Source organism: Pundamilia nyererei, unplaced genomic scaffold (genome assembly GCF_000239375.1).
Source record: "Pundamilia nyererei isolate P.nyererei 1_Seehausen unplaced genomic scaffold, PunNye1.0 scaffold00018, whole genome shotgun sequence".
Taxonomy (NCBI): Eukaryota; Metazoa; Chordata; class Actinopteri; order Cichliformes; family Cichlidae; genus Pundamilia; species Pundamilia nyererei.
The window spans coordinates 3,339,531-3,361,315 of NW_005187419.1; the positions used below are offsets into that span (position 1 = coordinate 3,339,531).

The window sequence follows — 21,785 nt, forward strand, 5'->3', positions numbered from 1 at the left end:
GAATATTTGAGTTTGATGAAATGGTGCCATCACATGAATAATTCATGGTGAAAACATATTATTTCAGTAAAAAGATAAGTCAGTATGTGTACACGCTGATATAGAATCTGCATTTACTGCTGCCATCACTGTAGAATAAGGTGATTCTAAGATGATTGTATCCTGCAAGCTGAAAATACTCACTGATGAGCTTCACCTTATACAGGCACCCTGTAAGGGTACACAATTCTGGGAAAAATATGTATATTAAAATAGCTTCATCAATGTTTTGAGAGAAGAAAAATACCTTAAAATGTTTGTTAGACCTTAAGGATAAACAGGGTGCGAATCAGTGAATGTAGCATTGCTGCAGGAAAACTCTGTGTAGTTATTGTGAACTAATGAGTAAATAGAGGCATTTGTTTGAATTGTAAATATAAATAATAGATCACTCGAGTTTCTGTCCAGCCAATCAACTATACCACTTGACTCGGTACGCCATGCTTTTGCCTTTGTTTTAGCCTCAGGCTTCTGCTTCGATGTGTTCTGCATGTTTTGGCTTTAACGAGTGATGATTTGAGATACTGTTGCCTTGCTATTGGCTCGAAGTAGTCGGACTATTCTCCTCTGACCTCTGGCATCATCTTGTTTGCAAGTGGTCAATATATACGCACTTTATTTATTTTAGCTTTGTTTTTGGAACTGGCAGCTACTCAAATGTCAGGATTTTGATTTCTGTCTGCTTTCCATTTACAGTTCGAGTAACACTGAGAGATTGGATTTGAGCAGATTTTGGTTGCATGCATGAAAAGTCCTGAAGCCAATTTTGAAAAATTCAGCTATTGTCTGATGGATTTTTATTTATTTTTTTATATTTACCTGCATCAGTTGCTGGCAGTGGAAATGGGAAGTTTTTTTGTCTGGATGTTTTCACTGTCTATGCCACAGACCTTGAAAAATTGGTTATTAGCCCACAATGCTAAATACACACACATATGCAGACACATACTCAGATTTCTGAGCTTTTCTGGTTTAAAAACCACCATTGCAGACAAAAACAAGTAAATGAAAGCTCTGTAGGTGTGAACTAAAATGGTAACATTACAGCAGTGAAAGGTGATGTATATAGATAGATATCTCTATCTGTCTGTCTGTCTGGCTTTGCATGAATGATTCAAGGTTTCTGAGGCATTATATAAAGGCATAGTATATATTTCAAGGTTTTCCCTCTGTATTTCTCTTCATCCCACTTGGCATGGCTGTCAGTAAAAGTAAATTCTTCCCATTTATCCTGAAGTTTGCCAGACCTTTAACTTCACAGAGAATAAAGAGTAAATAGCATGTGGTTGAAGCTATCCTTTAAATATAAACTGCACCTGAACTTTGTTTTTGAATATGGCTTATATGCAGCCAGGTAATGCTAATCAGATTAATTTGATTAATTGATTATCAGCAAGTGTGACCACTGCTATGAAAGCAAATGTTTGGGCATTATTCCGGTCTGCATCACTGAGGTATGTTAGCACAATGCCACAGTCGTAAATGTTCAAGACAGAAAAAATTGAACACATTTATAGATGTTTGGAAGGTTTACCAGGAATATGGTAGCCTGGGTCATGCATAATTTATGGTTCTGTGATTATGTCTGTTTGCTTGTCTATTTCCTGGTGGATTTCATGCAGAGAGGTTTTCATTCAACACAAATATGCTCCTGTGCAGTCCTAGAAAATCCCAACTGCACGTTGCTGGATGTGGATAATGCCGCATGTCAGCTGAATGCTTGACAAGTGAGCGGGAACAGAGAAGGGAGTAGCAGCAGAATTTACCAGGATTTTAAAAATACAACATGAAAAGTACAGAGTGGCTTCAGTGGACACTTCATTCTGTTTCACTGGAGCTCTTTGCATGTTATAACTCCGCTCTCATCCGCAGCTTTCTGATGAACCAATAACAACACAAACAAGAGTATCCCACAGATCAGTTGTCTCACACTCTTTATATACTGCCACTATCAAGAACACGCTCTCCTTGCAGTGTTGCATTTTAACAAATCGCAAGACTTCTGGACCAGAGGAGACCAAAGTTGAGGTGCATGGTTATAATGCTTAGTAACGTGTATGGAAAACCCAAAGAAAGCATATCAGCACAAGGTGCTACAATTGCCCAGTCAAAGTCCAGAATTCACATTAATTAAAATGCTATTGCAGAACCTCAAAGAGCCGAGCATAAACAAATACTCTCAAATCTCAATGAACAGAGCAACGTTGTAAAAAGAGGGGTCAAAATTCCTCTGTAATGGGAAAAGAATCAAGGTGCTGCGATGACCCAATCAGCCCGATTGAAGTGCTGAGAGATCTGAGCATAAACAAATGCCTGCAAACCTCATTGAACTGAAGTAACATTGTACAGACGAGTGAGTCGAAATTCCTCCACAGTATTGTGAGAGACTGATAAAGCCATTTTTACAAAGTTGTGTGTGACTAGTCATATTTTGACCATCATAATAGCCCTGGGGCAGACCCAAGACATGCTGAAGAGATTATCTCTTTGTTGGCCAGGAAAGGCTGAGGAGTTGGCCGGGGAAAGAAAAGTCTGGGCTTTTCGGCTTAGGTTGCTGCCCCCTCGACCTGGCCCCGGATAAGCAGAAAAGGATGGATGAATGGATGGTCATATTTACGTGAGTGTGACTGTACCTGTGGTACTGCACAGGTACAAGAACCGTAAATTGGAATTTGTCACAGGTTGTAACAGAGTGCTTAGTCATGTGTAGAGATGAACTGTTGTAATCTGCTACCTGTACTGTAATGCTTGTGTTACTGTTTTATATGCTGCTTTAATTGATATTCGGCAGAAAGCAACTGTGTAAAATAACTTAAAGTTTGTGTTTTCTGATCATTTTATTTCAAATTGTTATTCAGTCCATCTGAGAGTGTGTATGTGTATATGATCCCATTTTATCTTGGCAAAAAGGGGCTTTGTAATCAGACAACAGATATTATTTAGAAAAGCTTTATGTTGAGAAAACTATCCCAGTTTAAGATTTCAGTCGCTTACGATAAATCCAAAGAAGCACAATACAGGGCTACTTTGACTGCTAAGGCTGAATACTTTTGAAGATTTTTGGTACAGATCACATGTATATTAACACATTATCCACTTGAAAATGGAAAAGAAAGCTGTAGATAATAAATTTAACCCTAAATTTCCAAAGTATCATCTGCAGACAGAGAAGCATAAAGGAGGACATTTACCATAGCCGGCAGTTATTTAGCTCAAACTAAAATTCTAATTCAGAGCTTTGGTGGATTTATGAAACTGCCATCTCTGTTGACTGTTTGTACCTGGTCAGCAGAGCTAGGATAAGTGAAAAGCTGACAACCAGAAATTTCCTAAACTGAAAATGAAATGGGCTTGCCATCAATGCCTTCTGTGAATTTCTCACACAGAAAGCTTGCTAGAACATAAAATCTGCAGTAGATCCTCTGAGTCACATGATTTATTCATGTCATTTTGCTGTCAATTTTGCCGACTCTGGTATGACTCACAGGACTTCAGATGTTGGGGCAAAATCTTGTCATGCAAAGAGGAAACACAAATAGAGGCTTTAATCACAGAGCCTTGAGCATATACACTACACACAGATACACACTTCACTGTAGCCTCAAAAGGTGTTATGATGCAGAAGAAGGCTACAAATGAGTGACTTTGTGATTTGTAAAAGTCAACAGACTCCGACGGGGAGGTGACAGAGCTCTCCTTCTAAATCTGGGCCCCCATTAACCCGCTTGGCTGTGACTTCCAGTCTCCTTCGCTGCCATTCTGTGTGACTCCAAGGCTAGTGGGATGCCCAGACAGGGCTCGTGATGAGTGGGGCTGACAGTGGGCCAGCCCCAGCATGTTATCCAACATCCGGCTTGTTTTCCTCCATCTCCCTCTCTTCTTACCTCCCTCCGGTTCTGCATCTAACTACTGAATCACAGATGAACATCAGCTGATGGAAGCAGACAGCCTGTCTGACTGCCTGCATGTGGACGTACTAAATGTCCTGACTTTTACATACTAATGCAGAGGTCAGGGATCATGAGTGCTGCAACACGTGACTATTAGAAAGAGAAAGGATGTGCTAGCATGCATGTGTATGTCGTTAATCTACATTCAGTATATACAGACTGTTCTGGAGAAAATTTGTTTACCTCTTGCGATTTTCTCCATTTCTGCATCAGTATGACTGAAATCATCATATGATTTTTACACAAATTCAAAAAAGTAATATAGGAAAACCCAGTTAAACAATAATTTAACACTGTTATCCATTTATTGAAGAAAAGGTCCAATGTTGTCTATCTATGAGGTCAGAAAGTATGTAAACCTTTGCTTTATATATCTTGTGTAACCCACTTGCAGCAGTCATAATGGCAGTCAAACATTTTCATTTAATAGTGATTAGTACTGCACACTGGCTTGGAAAAATTATTACGTATATCAGTGTTCAGAACATCTTCAGTTCCAAGATTTTGTTTGTTTGGTTTGTTTCAAAGCATCATTTTTTTTCTTCTGTAACTATTTTTAATGGTTTAGTGGGGGAAGTTGCTTCTGCATGACCCATTTTGTTTTTAGAGGCAGGTAACAGAAGTATGTATGACATTTTCCTTTAGAATTTCATTTAAACCCCCATTGCTCCATCAGTAGAGTGACAAATCTTCCTTGGCCAGATGCAGTGGAACAGGGCCGGCCCACGACTCTCCCATAGCCAGGTTTCACAGATGGAATAAGGCTCTGATGCTGGAATGCAGCGTTTTCTTTTTCCAAACAGAACACTTCTCATTTTAACCAGAAATTTCTAATTTGGTCTCTGATATGTTTGCAAAGCATTGTTGAACAGCCCTCTGACTTCTTCATGCAATCTTTAAGCCTCACTAGCCACTTCATCAAGTACTGTCTCATCAGCCAATCATATGTCAGCAACTCAATGCAAACCATGTAGACATAATTAAAAAGACCTGATAAAATTCGAACCATGCATCAGAATGGAGAAGCGAGGTGATGTCAGTGATTTTAAGTGTGGCTTCAGTGTTAGTCCCAGACAAGCTCGTCTCATTATTTCAGAAACTGCTGGTCTGCTGGGATTTTCCCACACAGCCATCTCTAGGGTTTAAAGAGAAAAGGAGAAAATATCCTGTGAGCAACAGCTTTCTATGTTTATATTCATTCCCTGGATGAGGAGCATGTAGTTATTCATAGGTTACAGTATGTCACTTCTTTAGCCTGATAGGTTTCTGGGAGAAAATATCCTGTTGGTCCCTTTGACAACTTAATATAAGAGGAAGGCAACGCTTGAATAACCACTCATTACAACTAAGATATGCAGAAGAGCATCTCTAAATGGACAAAATGTTAAACAACAGCAGGAGACCACACAGAGTGCCACTCCTGTCAGCTATTAACAGGAAGATGAGGCTACAGTTGACACAAACTTCGAATGGGTCAGAGTCTGGTATAAACAACAAGAAAGCATGGATATATCCTGCCTTGTATCAATGGTTCAAGCTGGTGGTGCTGGTGTAATGGTGTGTGATATTTCCTCACGACACTTTGGGCCCCTCGGTACCAAGTGATTGTTCGAATCCAGACTCTTTAGACATGTTTAAAGAAAGAGAAAAATAATGTTCTTTACTTTTTCTAAAGACCTGTTTGTGTTCTTTAAATTGAAATTTATAGATTTTTTTTTTTCTGTTTTGAATAAAACCTTGTTTTTGTTTTTATCCTTGTAGAGCTCCAAATCTCTTTATTCATCATATGAAACCTTCACCCTTAAACTCTATGGATGAGGTGAAGCTTCACATTCATAGAAAACCTTTTTAAGCAAAATGTTTTGAGCAATGATGGTAGGCAATTATAGGATGCCATCAAGAGCTCCTATGCTGTGCACTTTTTCTTCCCTTTCTTCCGTACGTCCTTGTGCAATCTGAAAGAGCAGCTTCAGTTTCAGCACTCAGGTGTATCAGAAAATGATTTGCTAAATGAACAAGTTGAATGTGCATGCTCGAACACCGAAGGAATGGTAGAAGAGAAAACGCATGTGCAGACGGGCAGAGAGGCGTCATGCGGAGAAGAAAATCTAATACGTGATGTGGAGTGACACGTTGCTTTTATGTCGCAGTGCTGTAGTGGCAGCACCCAGCGGTGAGCCTGACACCCTGCTGAACATGAGACGTTTGGTTTAAGAAACTGAAACTGGGCTGAGAGAGGGAGATGAACAGGGCCTGTCACCAACATCATCATCATCATCATCTGGGCCAAAAGTACTAAACACTTATCTTCTTTTGTTATCTTGTTTTAAAACATGTTTTTTTTTGTTTGGTTTTGAAAACCGTCAAATGCTATCATGTCAAATGCTGCCCATCTTTTTTTCTTATATACTACAGATGTGTTGCACATCATGGTATTCAACCAAACCAAAAAATGTAGTTACGTTTATTCAAATTCCGTAGTTTTATATTAAATTGTTGAGGGGCAAATATAGAATGAGTTTTCTATTCCTTCCCTGGATGAATTTTTCAAGAGCATGCAGGGGTTTTTTTATTTTTTTATTATTATAGTTTACATTATGTCACATTATTTTACAGATGCGGAAGGCGAAAGAAGACCTTTTTTCTTCAGCCTGACAGCTACAGTGGGGAAAATAATTATTTAAACTCCTGCTGAAATTGTATGTTGGCTCACTTACAAAGAAATGAACAGTCTCTAATTTTATGGTAGTTGAACTTTAATGAAGGGAGACAGAATATAAATCAAAAACGCATTGCGTGAAATTTATCAATTGGTTTGCATGTCGCTAAGTGAAATGAGTATTTGATCCCCAAGTAAAACATGACTTGGTACTTAGTGCTGTGCTGCCAACAAGGGTTTCTCTAAGGTTTCCAAATATCTAAATTCTTTAGGTTTCTAGGCTGCTGCTTGGCAACTTAAAGCTTCAGGTCTCTCAGCTGATGTTCTGTAATACTGAGGTCCAGAGACAGTCTAGGCCACTCCATGATGTTTTATATTTCTCTATTAAAATGAAAATCTGGCTATTCCTTCCTTTCTTTAGTTGAGCAAGTTTAGCAGCGGATCAAATAATTATTTCCAGCCAATGTATTTTTTAAAATCCGATTTCTATAGTCAAAATGCCTGATAGTTGTGTTGAACAAATGTTTAGCCACTCCGTTTACACCTGCAAACACATTTATTTTTAATTTATTTATTTTTGTTTTGGTAATCTTGCCTTAATCGCAGCAATCTGTTCTACTCATTGACATTTCATATAAGTTTGAGTAAGATTTATTACGTCTAACCTATAAGAACTATTGCTGTTTGTCACTATTGCTCGAGAACACTGATCTCAGTGATCCTGAAAATGACCAGCAATGGCTCAATGCCACCACTTGCTTTTACTTTGACAGTGAAGAATTTCTTGCCCTTCTAAACCATGGTCATCAAAAATATATTCAGCTGTCTGAGCTTTTGTACACTTTCATCCTGCTTGCAGTATAAGGTGAGGTATTCTTTTCAAAATATGTGTAAACATTGCCAAAGTCGACCCCTGTCATGGTTGTGATGCAGATCTTTTGTCCTCTGGGGCTCTCAGATCATCTGCTGCCTTCTCACCTTATCCTTATCTCCTTTTCTGTCCCACCAGTCCTCTTCATGTCCTCATCCATGAATGATTTCTGAAGTCTTCTGCTTTCCCTCTGACCTGGCGGCTTTATATTCAACATCCTTTGTCCTTATATTGACTATCCTATATACATGTCAAAACAACCATAAAAATTCTTGACTTGAGTTCTCTATCTGAAATACTCATTTCTAATCATGTCTATCTTGGTTGCTACCAGTGAAGCTCTTAGCATCTTCAGTTCTTCCACCCCCAGCTCAGTTTTCAGACTTTTTGTTAATGCTACCATCTCTAAACTATACATTGAAGCAGGTCTCACTTGCTTCTTTTTCTGTCACAAATTACCTCTGACAATCTCGAGCCACGTCACTCTGCCTTCACTCTCTCCATCACCTCTTTTGTACACTGTCCACTGGTTTGCTGTTGACCCCAGGCATTTAAAGCCATCTACCTTCACTACCTCAACTCCTTGCCCCTTCATTGTAACACCCGTTTACTGACTTTCATTAGGTTTCTCTCCAGAGCATACCTCCACCTCTCCAGGTTCTCTTCTACCTGCTCCCTTCTCTAGCTACAGCTCACACTGTCATCTGCAAACATCATTGTCCACGGTCACTTCCGGCTCTGGCTAACCTTCCCTGTCAACCACTACATCGCCATTACAAACAAAAAGCGACTAAGAACCACTCCCTGATGTAATCCCATCGACAGTTTAAAATGGTGTAATAACTTAATTCACTATGTAATTTTAATGTTGAAAGTATGGATATCTATACCAAAAGGGCTTGCTTCTCAGATTAAGTAGAGATTATAAGTTTAGACCTTTTTATATGACTGCTTGCTTTTAAAAATATTCAACATATCCTCAGTTGCCACTTTTAATTCTGAGTTCAAAACTGCCTTAATTATGTGGTGCGTTAAATTTAACAAGGTTCTGAAACACTACTCAGACATTTTTGATTATACTGACACAATGGAATCACGCAGTTGCTATCGAATTGTTGGCTCCACATCTATGAGGCAAATCTCGGATTCCATCGCATCCCAAAGGTGATCCGTTGGCTTGAGGTCTAGTGACTGTGGAGGCTATTTGATTACAGTGCACTCCCTGTCATGTTTGAGATGATTTCAGCTTTGTGAAATGGAAGCAGCCATCACAAGCTGAGCAAACGGTGGATATAAAGGTCAGCAACATTGCTCAGGCAGGGTGTGGTTTTTAAGCAATGCACAATTGGCAGTTTTCTATTCAGTTTTATTTATATAGCGCAATCAACCTACAATAGGACAGAAAAAACCCCAACTATGATACAACCCTTTATGATGAAGCATTTGGCAACAGTGGGAAGGAAAACAGATTGAAACTGCTCACAGAACTGGGCTCAGGGAGGACCAGCCGTTTGCCATGACAGGTTGGGGGGTGAGACGAAAAAAAGAAGAGAGCCAGAGTTTAATACTAACTAATGATTAGATGTAAAGTGGTGTCTGAACACAAAGTGAAAAGGGATGAATGAAGAAAAAACAGTGCATTGCAAGAAGCTAATAACTAATAAATTAATTGCTAATAATTAGTACTGAATTACACTCAATGTTTGATGCCCCCCACTGCACAGTAGATTTACCTTATTCTTGATTTGAAGACAGAAATCAATTTTTGTTTTGTTTGGCTGAGAACATTAAGGATAATAGCTAGCATTAGTTTCAATCTAAGCAGTAAAAGTTGGAATGGCATCAAAAATTGACAGCCGCTTGTTTAAATGCTCCAGCTGTCACTGTGACGATGGCAGGAAGTGTTATTTAAAATGAAATTTTCTCTGAAACAGCAAATCTGGCAGATCGTTTGTCACGTGGTTTTAACTATGAGGCCCAGTCGTCTGAGGGGAACGCCGAAGGTCAGTGCTTTTGTTTAGTCTGAGTGCTTTTGTGATCTATTTTCAGTAATTTTATTTTTTCCTAAGTGCACATCCAGTGTCTGTCTCTCCTTCTTCACTAAGAGGGTACCCCGCTGTGAGTTCACCGCTGATCAATTTAATTACCAAAAAAGTCTTATATGAAAAGGTCAGGATGTGGAAAAATTGAAATCCAAAGATGCTTATCCTCTTTTATTTAATAGAATAGATACATTAACTACAAAAATTAAGTTGTTTACATTTTATGTCATCATTATGATGTTTTACTTTGTCCTACCTGTACATGTAAAGTCGTGCTTTCTAACAGTAGACTCTTATGGCAGCCCATGTATGTCAACAGATGCTCAGTTTCTCCTGCATGGCCACTGACTAGAAAAATCACCTGTCAGAGCAATTCATGGTGCTGCCTTTCAGGCCGATGGCTCGCTGTTATCGTATGGTAATTAGAAATGACAGCTGTCACAGATTTTTCCATGTGCTGGTATCTGGTTTTTGTGCTTGTCAGCTACTTCTGCGAAATACAGACACATGTTAAATGCTCAGCCTGATGATTTGTAATTTGCTTTGGCTTCTAGGTTGCTTTTAGTGCTTACAGGACCTGCTTGAGTGAAAATCCTGTAAGCCATACTGACTTTATTAAAAAAAAAAACAACCCACACACAGCAGCTTCTATAAGAAGAGTTAGTTGTTTCTGACATGTGTCACATGACTGGGATTGACTGTAAATTGTTTCATATAACAAAATGTTCCTCTGTTCTCTGTTTGCTCCTCATATTCCAAAGGAGAAGCAGTTAATCAATGGATGATGTATTAGAGAGCATTATGTCTGATGATGTTGGTAGGGCTGCAAGATGAGATGTGACCTCCACAGTAATAGTGTTTCTGAAGCTGTTTTGGAGAGCAGATTCATGGTTCAGGGGTATGTGATGGGGCTCGGTGACCCAGACACAATTGCTGGTGTAGTCCACGCATAAAGAACCCAGTGTAATACCAAAAAACTGCAAACCTGGGTTATTGTTCCAGTGTGGGCATTTTATTAAACCCATCATCATGCAGTTTTACTTGAGCTCCTTTTTTGAGAAACATTTTGCTTTTTCTGTTTTCTAAATTCTTTGAAAATCTCCTCTTGAAGGTAAGATGGAAGAAAAGAGATCATGTGTTTCTTTTTTGTTCTTCTTGTCTTGCTTAAAATATTAAATATGCTAATGAGGCATTGGGTGTGTAACAAAATTTCAGTGCTGCATAAAGTCGGCATCAAAATTCCTTCCTCATACCAACATAAACCAATTCAGCTTGTCTTTGCATATATTTAAAAGATATTTTTAATGTAAAAGGAATCTTGACATTACCAATTATTTTGTGTTTTGCTAGTTTTCAGGAATTTTATGTTTAAACAGATCAGTATGTCACTGTTTGATTACATTTGCATTAATTTGTTAAATATCTAATAGACGAAGTGGAGTTGAATTACCAAATAAGCATAATTCAGATTTAAGTAAAATTTCTTTCCGGTAGCTTAATGAAGATTTGCTGTGGAAGCAAAATATTACAAACTCTCAGTGCATGGAAAATAAAATTGCCTGTGGTGCGTCGTCTTAACGGTGTGTGGCTTTTGACGGTCTCTCCTGGAACTCATTCACACACAAAACCCCAACAATGGCTGTGTATAGACTAGAAAAAAGACAGCCAGAGGCTGTGTAAAGTGGGTGTAAATTTTGGCTGGCCTTTTTAAAAAGCTGTAGTAATTGTGGGCTTTAACCCTTTCCAAATTCAGACATAGGAGACGTGTGGGAGGACATAGTTTTCACATGCTGCTCAACAAGGCTGCGTACTGTTTAAAAACCTTCATCTTTTATGCTTATTTTCTGTTCCCAATGCATTGATTGTAACCAAAAGTAATTATTTTGCACATCAGGTTGTTAAACTCCACTTTTATTTAATAGTCCTACTTGCTTGCTAAAAGGCACCTCATAGCACAAAATACAAAACTGGAGCGTAGTCATGCAGGGATAGAAAAGGGCCTTCCACAAACTGTTTCCACAAATTTGAAAGTATTTAATTGTCACAAAGATCTTGCAATATGAATCTTAAGTGGAACAAAGAGGCCGACTCCATAACATTTCCCATGCCACCAAATTTTGTAGTCTTCACAGTGCAGTCATATATTTGCTAAACTCACTTGTCTATCAGACAGCATCTTGTCGCACCACAGAACAGATTTCCATGACTTCAGAGTCCAGTGGTGGTATGTTTTTCACCTCTCCATCTGATGTTTGGTATTGTACTTTGATGTAATAGAAGCAGTTGCTCTTTCTTGTGTTGTTGTAGCATTATGATACATAGCCAAACAGCACCATTATCAGAACTTGCTCCACCCCTACTGTATACTTATGTGCTCCCTGACGAGGTATACACTTTAATTAATTTTAATGAGCAAACTCTGGTACCAAATTCATTAATTTCTTGATAGTAAAGTCGGCTGGTCTTGGTCAAAAGTCTCTTGATGGTGGGCTGAGTACAGTGACTTGGTTGGGTTTTCTTCGGGCTTTTGTGAGATTTCAACTCGGTAAATAATTAACTTGTTAAACACAATTGTTGAATTATGCCACAAGATAATGCTGTTTCTCTTTAGTGCATTTTGAAGTACCTAACACAGTCCCTCATTGCCTATAAAATTTTAGCATGTTGTTTAACCCTACTTGATAGTATGTGATGGAGTCTGTTTCCAAAGTTTGGCCATATGACACTGTTAACATCACCAATCACATTTTCTTCATACGTGTTTGGTTGGTATGCAGAGCTGCAGCTGGGATTTACATATATAGATCTAAATTGACTGGTAAACAAAATGCTTTACTAAAATTTAAAGTTTTATGCACCTATATATATTTACACATCGATAATAAGTCCGGTGTTTAACGTTTAATTTTATTCACTTACTTTCCGGTCACATGGAACAAAATGTGATCTATTTTCTTTCTGAGCATCAACTGACTGTTGCAGTCCTTGAACACACATCAGATTTTCTTGTGTGTAACTGAGGATCTATTCATGCTGTCAACAGTGCCCGGAGAGTCGGGGGTTGCGTGCGCACTGCATGGGCTTGGATGGTCTTTTTGATCATGTTTTTCTGAGCCACGCTGTGGTGCGCTGTGAACAAAGACAGAAGGTTACGTGAGCAGCCAAATTGTTGGTGAACATTCAGGGTGAAATTATGTTTACTTTTCTCTGTAGAGATGGTTGAATCAGTCATCACATCAGAACAATCTAGATTGAATGAGATAGGTTGGCTGACACAGAAATTGCTTCCAAATTACCTTTGCAGTGACGAACAAGTTATCTGAAAACGATAAAACAATTATTCTTTACATATTGTTCAGTCAAAAAAGTAGTTATTTTAACTTATTATGTATTATCAAAGGTGATTCACATGTTTAGAATGAAAAACATTGTGTGTTAGAAGCAAGCAGCCCTATTTGACCGTTAAGGAACAGCAAACTTGATGGTCCAGCTGCTGCTTGACCAAAGAGCTCCTCAGGGGTCCCAGGTTACGCAACCTTTAACCCTTTAGACCCTAGGCTACTGATTGAAATATTGATGTAGGAGGAAAAATGCAGAAATGTATTCACTAAAAGCTACAAAACTATAAGGTCAAAATGATCAACCTCAGGCTGTATCAATGAGAAGTGCTTAACAGTTTAGCTTTTGCTTATCATCCATTCTAACAGAGCAAAACATTATATTTCAAATATCTGTTAAAGTTCTCAGTCATTCAAATCATCGTAGTCTGAGGAGCTTGGAAAGAAAAGCATCTGGACTTCTTCGAGTTTCTTGAAGATGTTTCACCTCTCATCCGAAAAGCTTATTCAGTTCTAAGAGCAACTGGTGGAGAGTCCCAGATTTTAAGTCCTATGGGAGTGTCCCCCAAGAGGGTCCTCTACCTAATCGCATGAGCCAAGGTGGGAAAATGGATGTGAGTGGGTGTTAAGGCGTCTGGGAAGGGACCTCAAAACTGGATTGTAGATGGCAGACAGTTGGTGTTGTAAGCCACCGCCTCTGTTCAAAGATGGTCGTTCACAGTGGATATAGAACAGAGGCGGTGGCTTACAACACCAACTGTCTGCCATCTACAATCCACTTTGGGTTCTCCTGTACTTGTCTTTCTGTTAAAAGAGAGTTTTTCCTTCCCACTGTCGCCGAGTGTTTGCTCATAGGATGTTTGATTTTGTGGAGTTTTCTCTGTATTGTTGTTGGGTCTTTGCCTTACAGTATAGAGCACCTTGAGGCACCTGTTGTTGTGATTTGATAGTATAAATAAAACTGAATTAAATTATATTTCCAAGTAACTGAAAAAGATAAAAGTAAAAATCTGTGACACTAATTGAATTTGTAATTTAATGAAACTAGTTTAAAAAGTTCTCAACTATACACAGAACCCTTGGGGCCGCATTAAGAAAAAAATATTATTGATCATTTTGAGAAAAAGTCGAAATGTCGAGATACTACCGTTGTTTCAAGCCAAAACTACTGTACCCTCTACAAAATCCTTTGTATCGATAAGATAGTGAGACAAATTGATTAGCCATCTTGTCATATCTTGTAATACAATATACATACTCTTTACTGCACGAGGCTGTAATCATCAATATCCTTGCATCTGTCCGTTATCAGCCATTTCATTTTGTACAAATCCAACCAACTCTTCCACGTTTGTGTTTTTTCTTTTTTCCCTTCTAACCATATGTAACAAAGAGAAGTAATCTCCTTGTAACTAAAACTGATCTCAGTAACTCATGTACACAAGGCATTTTGTAGAGGGTTTAGCATCCGTGGCAGGTTGTAACTGTAATATCCACTTTTCAGTTTGTTTGTTTTTTGTTTTGTTTTTGAAATTTCAACATTATTCTCAAAATGATCAAGGATTTTTTATTTTTTAATGTGGCCCTAATACTCCGACATAGTTTTATAGTGTTGCTTTCGTTTGTTTTTATTATATTGTATGGTTATGTGTTCATGCTTATATTTTGAAAGTTTACAGCTCCCTATCTGCATCACCCTAATTAAAAGAAAAAAAAAAGAAAAAGAAAGACTTGTACCTGTACATGGCAATTTAAAAAAAGAGTTGGCCAGCACAGGGGGTCTGGAACAGGAGCGTTGGCAGAGGGTGTCACAGCTGAGAAAGCTGCAGCATGTAGTAACAAACTTTAATTGGAGCAATGGCAAAGAGGCCATGGTAGGGTTTGTGAGGGATCGTGCAGGCAGGGGAGGCTATTGTGGAAGCTATTCACAATGATTAAAGTATAGTGACATGAGTGGAGTAGATGTATGGGACACATTATGGTTGGTAGAGTCTGGGTAGATTTGGAGAACATTTTGGCATCTGTCGGTGGAACAAAGAGGTGAATGGATGATAGCAAGAGGAGAATAGCAGCAGACAGACCTCAGACCTCTGCCCATCTCCAGCCCAATACCAAGTTTTAGACCAGACCAGAGATCGGTTTCAGAACCAAAGAGGCCGCCTCGTGCGCAAATGCTATTTTTAGTAATGTAAGATAAATCTTTGCTATTTTCTTGGCTGGCCAAACACTTTTTTGCTGCTCTCCATGCAGTCAGACAGGGCACCTTGGCTCACACTTGCATTAAAATGTCCAACTTCAAAGATAAAATGAACTGTTGTTAGCTTTTGTTTTCATAAGAGCAGAGACTGACAGATGAGTGCCGCATTTGCTGTAAGGTTGCTGTTGCACTGGTCTTTTGTGGCAAAGCAGGAGCTGAGCATGAAAGCGAGGTTGTTGTAGATAGTCCTTGTTCCCACTCCCACCTATGGACACAAGCTGTGGGTAGTGACCAAGGGTGAGATTTGCAGATACAAGCGAAGGGTGTCTGGCTTCTCTCTTGGAGATAGCGTGACATCGGACATCATGTTTCCTGGATGCGTGTTAGTTGAGCTGTTCAAGCATGTCCAAGTAGAAAGAAGATACTTCAGAGGGATTATTTTTCTAAACTGGCTTTGAAAGCACCTTACTGCCCTCCAAAAGAGCTGGAAGAGACGGGTAAGGAGAGGGATGTCTGGGCATCTCTATTTGAACTGCAGAAAATGGATGTGTGGTTTCAAATGCTAACTAACACTTATGTGTTATGTAACTGAATTAATGATATTTACAATATATATGTCAATAGGGAATATTTTTATAAGAACAACACATCACATAAAACCTCAGTCTACACTATTTCACCACCAACACAGAGAACAAAGTATTTTTGTGAAAACTGTATATGACAGTTGACAGTTTGCGAATTTATTTTGAAGAAGCTTCTAAATCCATCAACCAACATGATTGTAGGTCCTGTGTATTTCTTCCCACTATTTTAGGAGCCAGAAAAAAAATAAAACAAAAAACCAACAAAATTTGGGGCCAAACTAATGTTGTTTATGCTTTCACTCCTTTTTTTAGTTGTAGATTCAGAACCACAGACAGCGTTTTTTGTGTTTGTGTGTGTGTGTGTGTCACTCCTAAACAGTGATCTAAAAACTATAATAAAACTATATTTTATATAATAAGATTGAAAAGAACATGTTTCATTTTATTATCTATCATTCTTTTTTCTCTTTCACTCAGATTATAATTTGAACCCCTGAACTAAATACGTATTGTATTTCTCAGACTTTGACTTTGAAAAGAGAAACATTCATGACAAAATAAAGTATTGGGAGAAAAATACTTCAAAGTTAATTTACAGCCCATCCACAATTTATGTTTTCAGTCGTATGCTAAGTGACGCAGGGAGCCCAAAAATTGACTTATAGAAGCATTTTATATGTATGTAGTGTTTCTGCTGTTGAATAACATGATAATAGTAAGATAATAATGTGGAAATAAGCAACACAATACTTTTGTACCTACTTGGTATCAGGTGTGGTTTTCAGCTGAGCAATACTAGAGTAAAATTTTTAGTAGTGTGCTAATAACTGGGGGTAATAACGTGAAGGAAATTGTAACAACGTCTCTGATGCATAGCCATATTTTGGTAACAATTATATAACTTACTAGTAAAGAAATGGCAATTTTATATATTCTAATGCAAACCTTTTAATATAGTGTCACCAATGTGGTAATGAGTTCATAATAAAAAGGCAATATAGTTTGATGCTTTTACATGTTAGGATACCCCATATTATAATGGTGGAATGAATCCTACCTTCTACCCTACAAATTTATTCTTTGTTTGAATTTATTACTAATGTAATAATAGAGTAATTATTGTGTTTAATGCTGTGGCTTACTACACTGAAACATTTCTGGTAGTTTCTGTAGAATAACCATAAAAAAAAAACAGTAAGAAAAAAAAAAGACCATATCTGATCAGGGCTCCATCAGCATTAACTTTAGCTCTCAGTCTGTGTCTGAACTTGATTCTTTTTTTAGCTTCATTGTTACATATTTGACACTTTTTCATTATCTCTTACGTGGTTACAGTTGAGGGGATGTGTAACTTTTTATGAGTTTGGTTGTGACTCCTAGCTGGGACAGCTGCTTTAATAACACTTTATCAGCACTGATGTAGAAACCCATAAAGCAGCAAGTAAGATTGGACTTCAGCTGCACGTCTTCCTGGCAGCAGTTTCAAGAATTATAGTCATACATTGACTCACCAGTCTACTCTGAAGGCAAATAGATAGATAATATTGCTTGTATATGAGTAATAGGAAAGTAAGTGCTGGGTGCTTGGTTTGTCTTGGAGCTATCACAGTCTATAGGTGAAGGTAATGGGACCAAGCTGATGTGGCACAGAGCCCATTACATTCACATCAGCACGTATCTTCTCCTACACGTTGTTCTCTTTTTTATGATTCTGCACTGCTCTTTGTTGTTGCCAAGGAACGGTATCAGATGAATGCTGGCTCTTATCTTGTCACACTCCTAATTTCCTGTGGACCGGTTCTCCCCTGTGGCTGCTGTGGTGTGTGTGTCTGTGTGCCAGTGCTGCTCCCACTAAGACAACAGTGTACTCACACGGGGTAGATAGGTCTGTAATGACTGGGTAAACAAATGCAGAACATATGGAGCCCTCCATTGCCAGGAACACCACCACTCAACAAATGCATCTCACATTTCATATGCAGATCCAGGAGGACAAAGGATGTGTTTTGATGTTTGCATTCAAAAGGCCTCAGCAAAAATACAGGTTTCATAGAGGCACGTCCACTTATGCTCAGCACTGAATGGTCCCATTCCTCTCATCAGTGTGGTGAACACAGCCGGTGTTTTGTTAATGTCGGAGATTTTGCAATAGGCAGGTGAGGCCCATTTTACTATATCTCACTGGAGCTGAACGGTGAATGCTATTTACACCCTGGCCTAAGGCAGATAGCACAGGCAATTTTAAATCTAACCATAGATAGATGGATAGATAGCAGGAGCTGTTTTCAGGGAATGTTAAGGCGAGAGTGAGTGAAAACAGGTGATAAAAGCAGAGTAATGATGTTCCAGTTGTGGTGTCTCCCGGATCAGCAGCAGGGAGCCCAAGATTGAATGAAATCCATCTAGTGCACCCGGATATTCTCCCACTTTCCTGAGAAAATTGAAAAGAATTCAGAGAAAACTACAGCATTTTTCCCACTTCCCATAAAAACACTTTAAAAGAGGCTTGTCTGTCTCTTTCTTTCTCTGTGCACTATTTGTCCATAAACATCTGAAACCATACTTATTAAAAACTTGGTCGATCTTCCCTTCAAGGTCATATCCTCGTGCCCCTCTGGATTATTCCAGTATATTTTCTCCCTGGAAGCCTCATCTTTTTTTTTTTTTTTTTTTTTACCATGGATTTACACACAAGATGCAAAAATAATTTTCTGTGTACGACTTACCTAACTTTTGTGTCTGCGATCATCATTGCTGATGATAGCCTGGCCTCTGACTACAACCAAGAAATCCAGCAAGAGCAGTGTTAAGTGAAAAAATCCAAAGTGTATGCCCAAAGGTACTGCATCAGGTCTGGAACATGACTAGAAGCATGCTCTTCTTTGACATGAATCAATTTGTGAATTCCCCTGGCTCAAACTGTTGGTGGCAGATTCCACCGTAACGTTCTGTGGCATCAGAGGGAAAAACACCTAAACATGCATTTTGCCCGTGCCTAGTCCATTAAAAGCACTTTTAAAATAAATTATCCCTGCAATGCCAAGTGTATCATACCTAATACATGTGTTTTTGAGACCTCTATATCACCATTGTGATTTTTTTGTAAAATAACTTTAACCCTGTTATTAGTTCCATTTGTTTAAGCTCATTAAACTCATATAGAAATTTATATTTAGTTTCCTTTGTTTTAGCATTTTTTCAGAAGATTTAACAAACAGAAATTTTCTGGCAATTATTTAATAGTTCAGGATTTTCATGGGTAACTTTTACTAATAATGACAAAGACAACAACCAGTCATTGTGTTAGTACACTGAAGGAGATACAGAAGAGCATGGTGGAGGGCTGAATTCAAATCAGTTATGATTTAGATTTTTTAAAAATTATATATTTTATTAGTTATAAATTTAAATAGGCCGAGGCATAAAAATGTGTTATTGCAACTCCTATACTTGAGAAAGTGATAAGGTTAGCAATAATGTGGAGTTATTATTTATTTATTTTCTTAATCAATATTGAATATAATATTGTTCCTCAGACTTTGCTTTTGTTAAATAATTACCTGTTTGTAGCAATCGCAGCCTTTTAGAACTTTGGTATTCTTGCTGTCGATTTGTTGGTCAGTTCTCTTTTTATACTGCAAAAATCCCCAACCTTACCACCACAGAAGCAATCCCAACCATCACATTTCCTCCTCCCGAGGGCTGCATGTTATTCTCTTTGATCCATATTCCTCAGACTTTAATTTGTCTTACCCTAACATTTCAGTTTTTTAGCAATTTCCCACATGAAATATCCTTTATTTCTTACAAGAATGCTCTTGCAAGCTTTGGGGGAAAAAAAACCCCTTTTTTTCTGAACATATTGTGACTTTGAGACAAAGGGTAGCTGCAGACACTCCAGCTGTGCTAACTTACTTGTTATCTTGCAGTTGGGGACAAAGTGAAGCCAGCAGAATAAAGAACCAATGGTGGCTGAAACTAAACCTTTTTATGCCTTTTATAAGTACATTAAAGATAAGTAGTCATTTATTTATTCATATAAATATAACTCCTTGTAGTTGTAAGATAAGTAATTTATTAACTAATTATAGAAAACACAAACCTTATTCAGCAATATCAACTGTGTGAAATGAGTTCCACCTCAGTAGACTCATTAAAACACTTTTCAGTGCACTTGTATTGATATTCTAGTATGTTAATATAAAAGTAGCAGACTTTAAAAGAGGCATTGCACATAACAAAATCGTTTACTTATCATAATAATATTGCCCTTTTGACAGATGACACACTCAATGGCCACTTCATAAGGTACACCTTCTCTCCTATTTGCCTTCAGAAATGTCTCAATTCTTCATGGTACAGATTCAAGTGATGTTTCTGAGGTCAGGGGGTAGGGAATTCCAAAGTTGAGGGGCCGAGCGACTAAAACCCTGCCCCCCATGGTAATAAGACGAAAGGAAGGAACAGAAAGAAGAAGAGAAGAGGAGAATCCGAGGCACCGGGATGGAATGGAGATCTGTACCAAATCAGAAAAGTATGGTGGGGAGAGAGAATGAATAGCCTTACATGTATAAAGGAGTATGATGATGGAATCACAGTTTCAGCAGGCTTTTCTGCAGCACATCTGTAATGGGGAATATCCTGTTCCAACACATCCCAAATATACTATGTACAGTTCCTTTAATTCTGAATTTATTAAAAAAAAAAACTAGATGGACACAGAAGGCATGGTGAGTTTGTATCATACAGCAAACATAAACAGAATATTAAAAAGAGGAGACAACTGAGAATTTCTACTTCTATAAAATGAAAAACACTGTTTAAATCCTGTCTATGTGAGGCTGTTTGTGTGGTGTCAGTAAGGCTGCTCAAGTACAGGATCTGAATATTTATACATCTCACTTACACAGTTCACATTCGTTTATCTACACATCCTATACTTATGAATACACAATTACATTAAAATATGCAAATGCCTGTTTAAAACCAACAACAGAACTAGAATGAAAACAAGGGAATTAGAATGAAAACAACGGAATTTGAAAACAAACAACAGAATTTGAATGAAAACAACAGAATTAGAATGTACAGAACAGAGTTTGAATGAAAGCAACAGAATTCTAAAACAAACAATAGAATTTGAATGAAAACAATGGAAGTTTTAAAACCAACAACAGAATTAGACTGAAAACAACGGAATTAGAATGAAAACAATGGAATTTCAATGAAAAGATAGGAATTAGAATGAACAGAACAGAATTTGAAAACAAACAACGGAATTTGAATGAAAACAACGGAATTAGAACGAACAGACTGGAATTTGAATCAAAACAATGGAATTAGAATGAAAATGACGGAATTTGAATGAAAACAACGGAATTAAAATGAAAATGACGGAATTAAAATGAAAATGACGGAATTTGAGAACAAACAATGGAATTTGAATGAAAACAACAGAATTAGAATGGACAGAACAGAGTTTGAATGAAAGCAACAGAATTTGAATGAAAACAACAAATTTGAATTAAAAGAACAGAATTTGATCAAAAACCAAAGAATTTGCATGAAAACAACAGAATTTGAACGAAAACAACGGAATTCGATTGAAAATAACAGAATTTGAAAACAAACAACGGAATTTCAACGAACAGAACAGAATTTGAATGAAAACAACAGAATTTGAATGAAAACAACGAAATTAAGCGTTACCCCTTAGCCGGACTTCTTGGGTCTTGGATATTGAGATTTTATGTCTTAAAAACCGTTTATGCAAAGCATCTTCCACTGAAGTGGCTCAAAGTAAAATATAAACACTTTGTTTTTTTAATTTTATTTTAAAGACGTCTCTGCTTGATTATCAAGGGCTTCAATAACCCCTTGATGTATGATTAGGACATTTAAATTGCTGATTTGAACAAGGAGCTCTCAGAGAAGTAAAGGAGCAACGCTATTCTTTATCAACGCTATTTTCTATTGTCTGCGTCAGCGAGGCTGTCCAGTTCATCGGTTTGTAATTGCTCTCCAGCAATCACATATCAGGCCTGGCCTTGTGTTTAAGCACTTACCAGATTACAATCTGTTGCAGTACACAACACAATAATT

The 21,785-nt window shown here is 37.9% G+C and overlaps 1 long non-coding RNA gene across 1 annotated transcript in view; it reads left to right on the forward strand.

Moving 5' to 3' along the window:
- The window catches only part of LOC102209041 (uncharacterized), a 56,165-nt gene extending 35,943 nt beyond the window's left edge, over window positions 1-20,222 (forward strand). Inside the window, exon 3 of the long non-coding RNA XR_311533.1 lies at window positions 20,020-20,222. This is a non-coding gene — a long non-coding RNA (uncharacterized LOC102209041). The remainder of the gene's footprint in view (window positions 1-20,019) is intronic.
- Window positions 20,223-21,785: the final 1,563 nt, after the last annotated feature.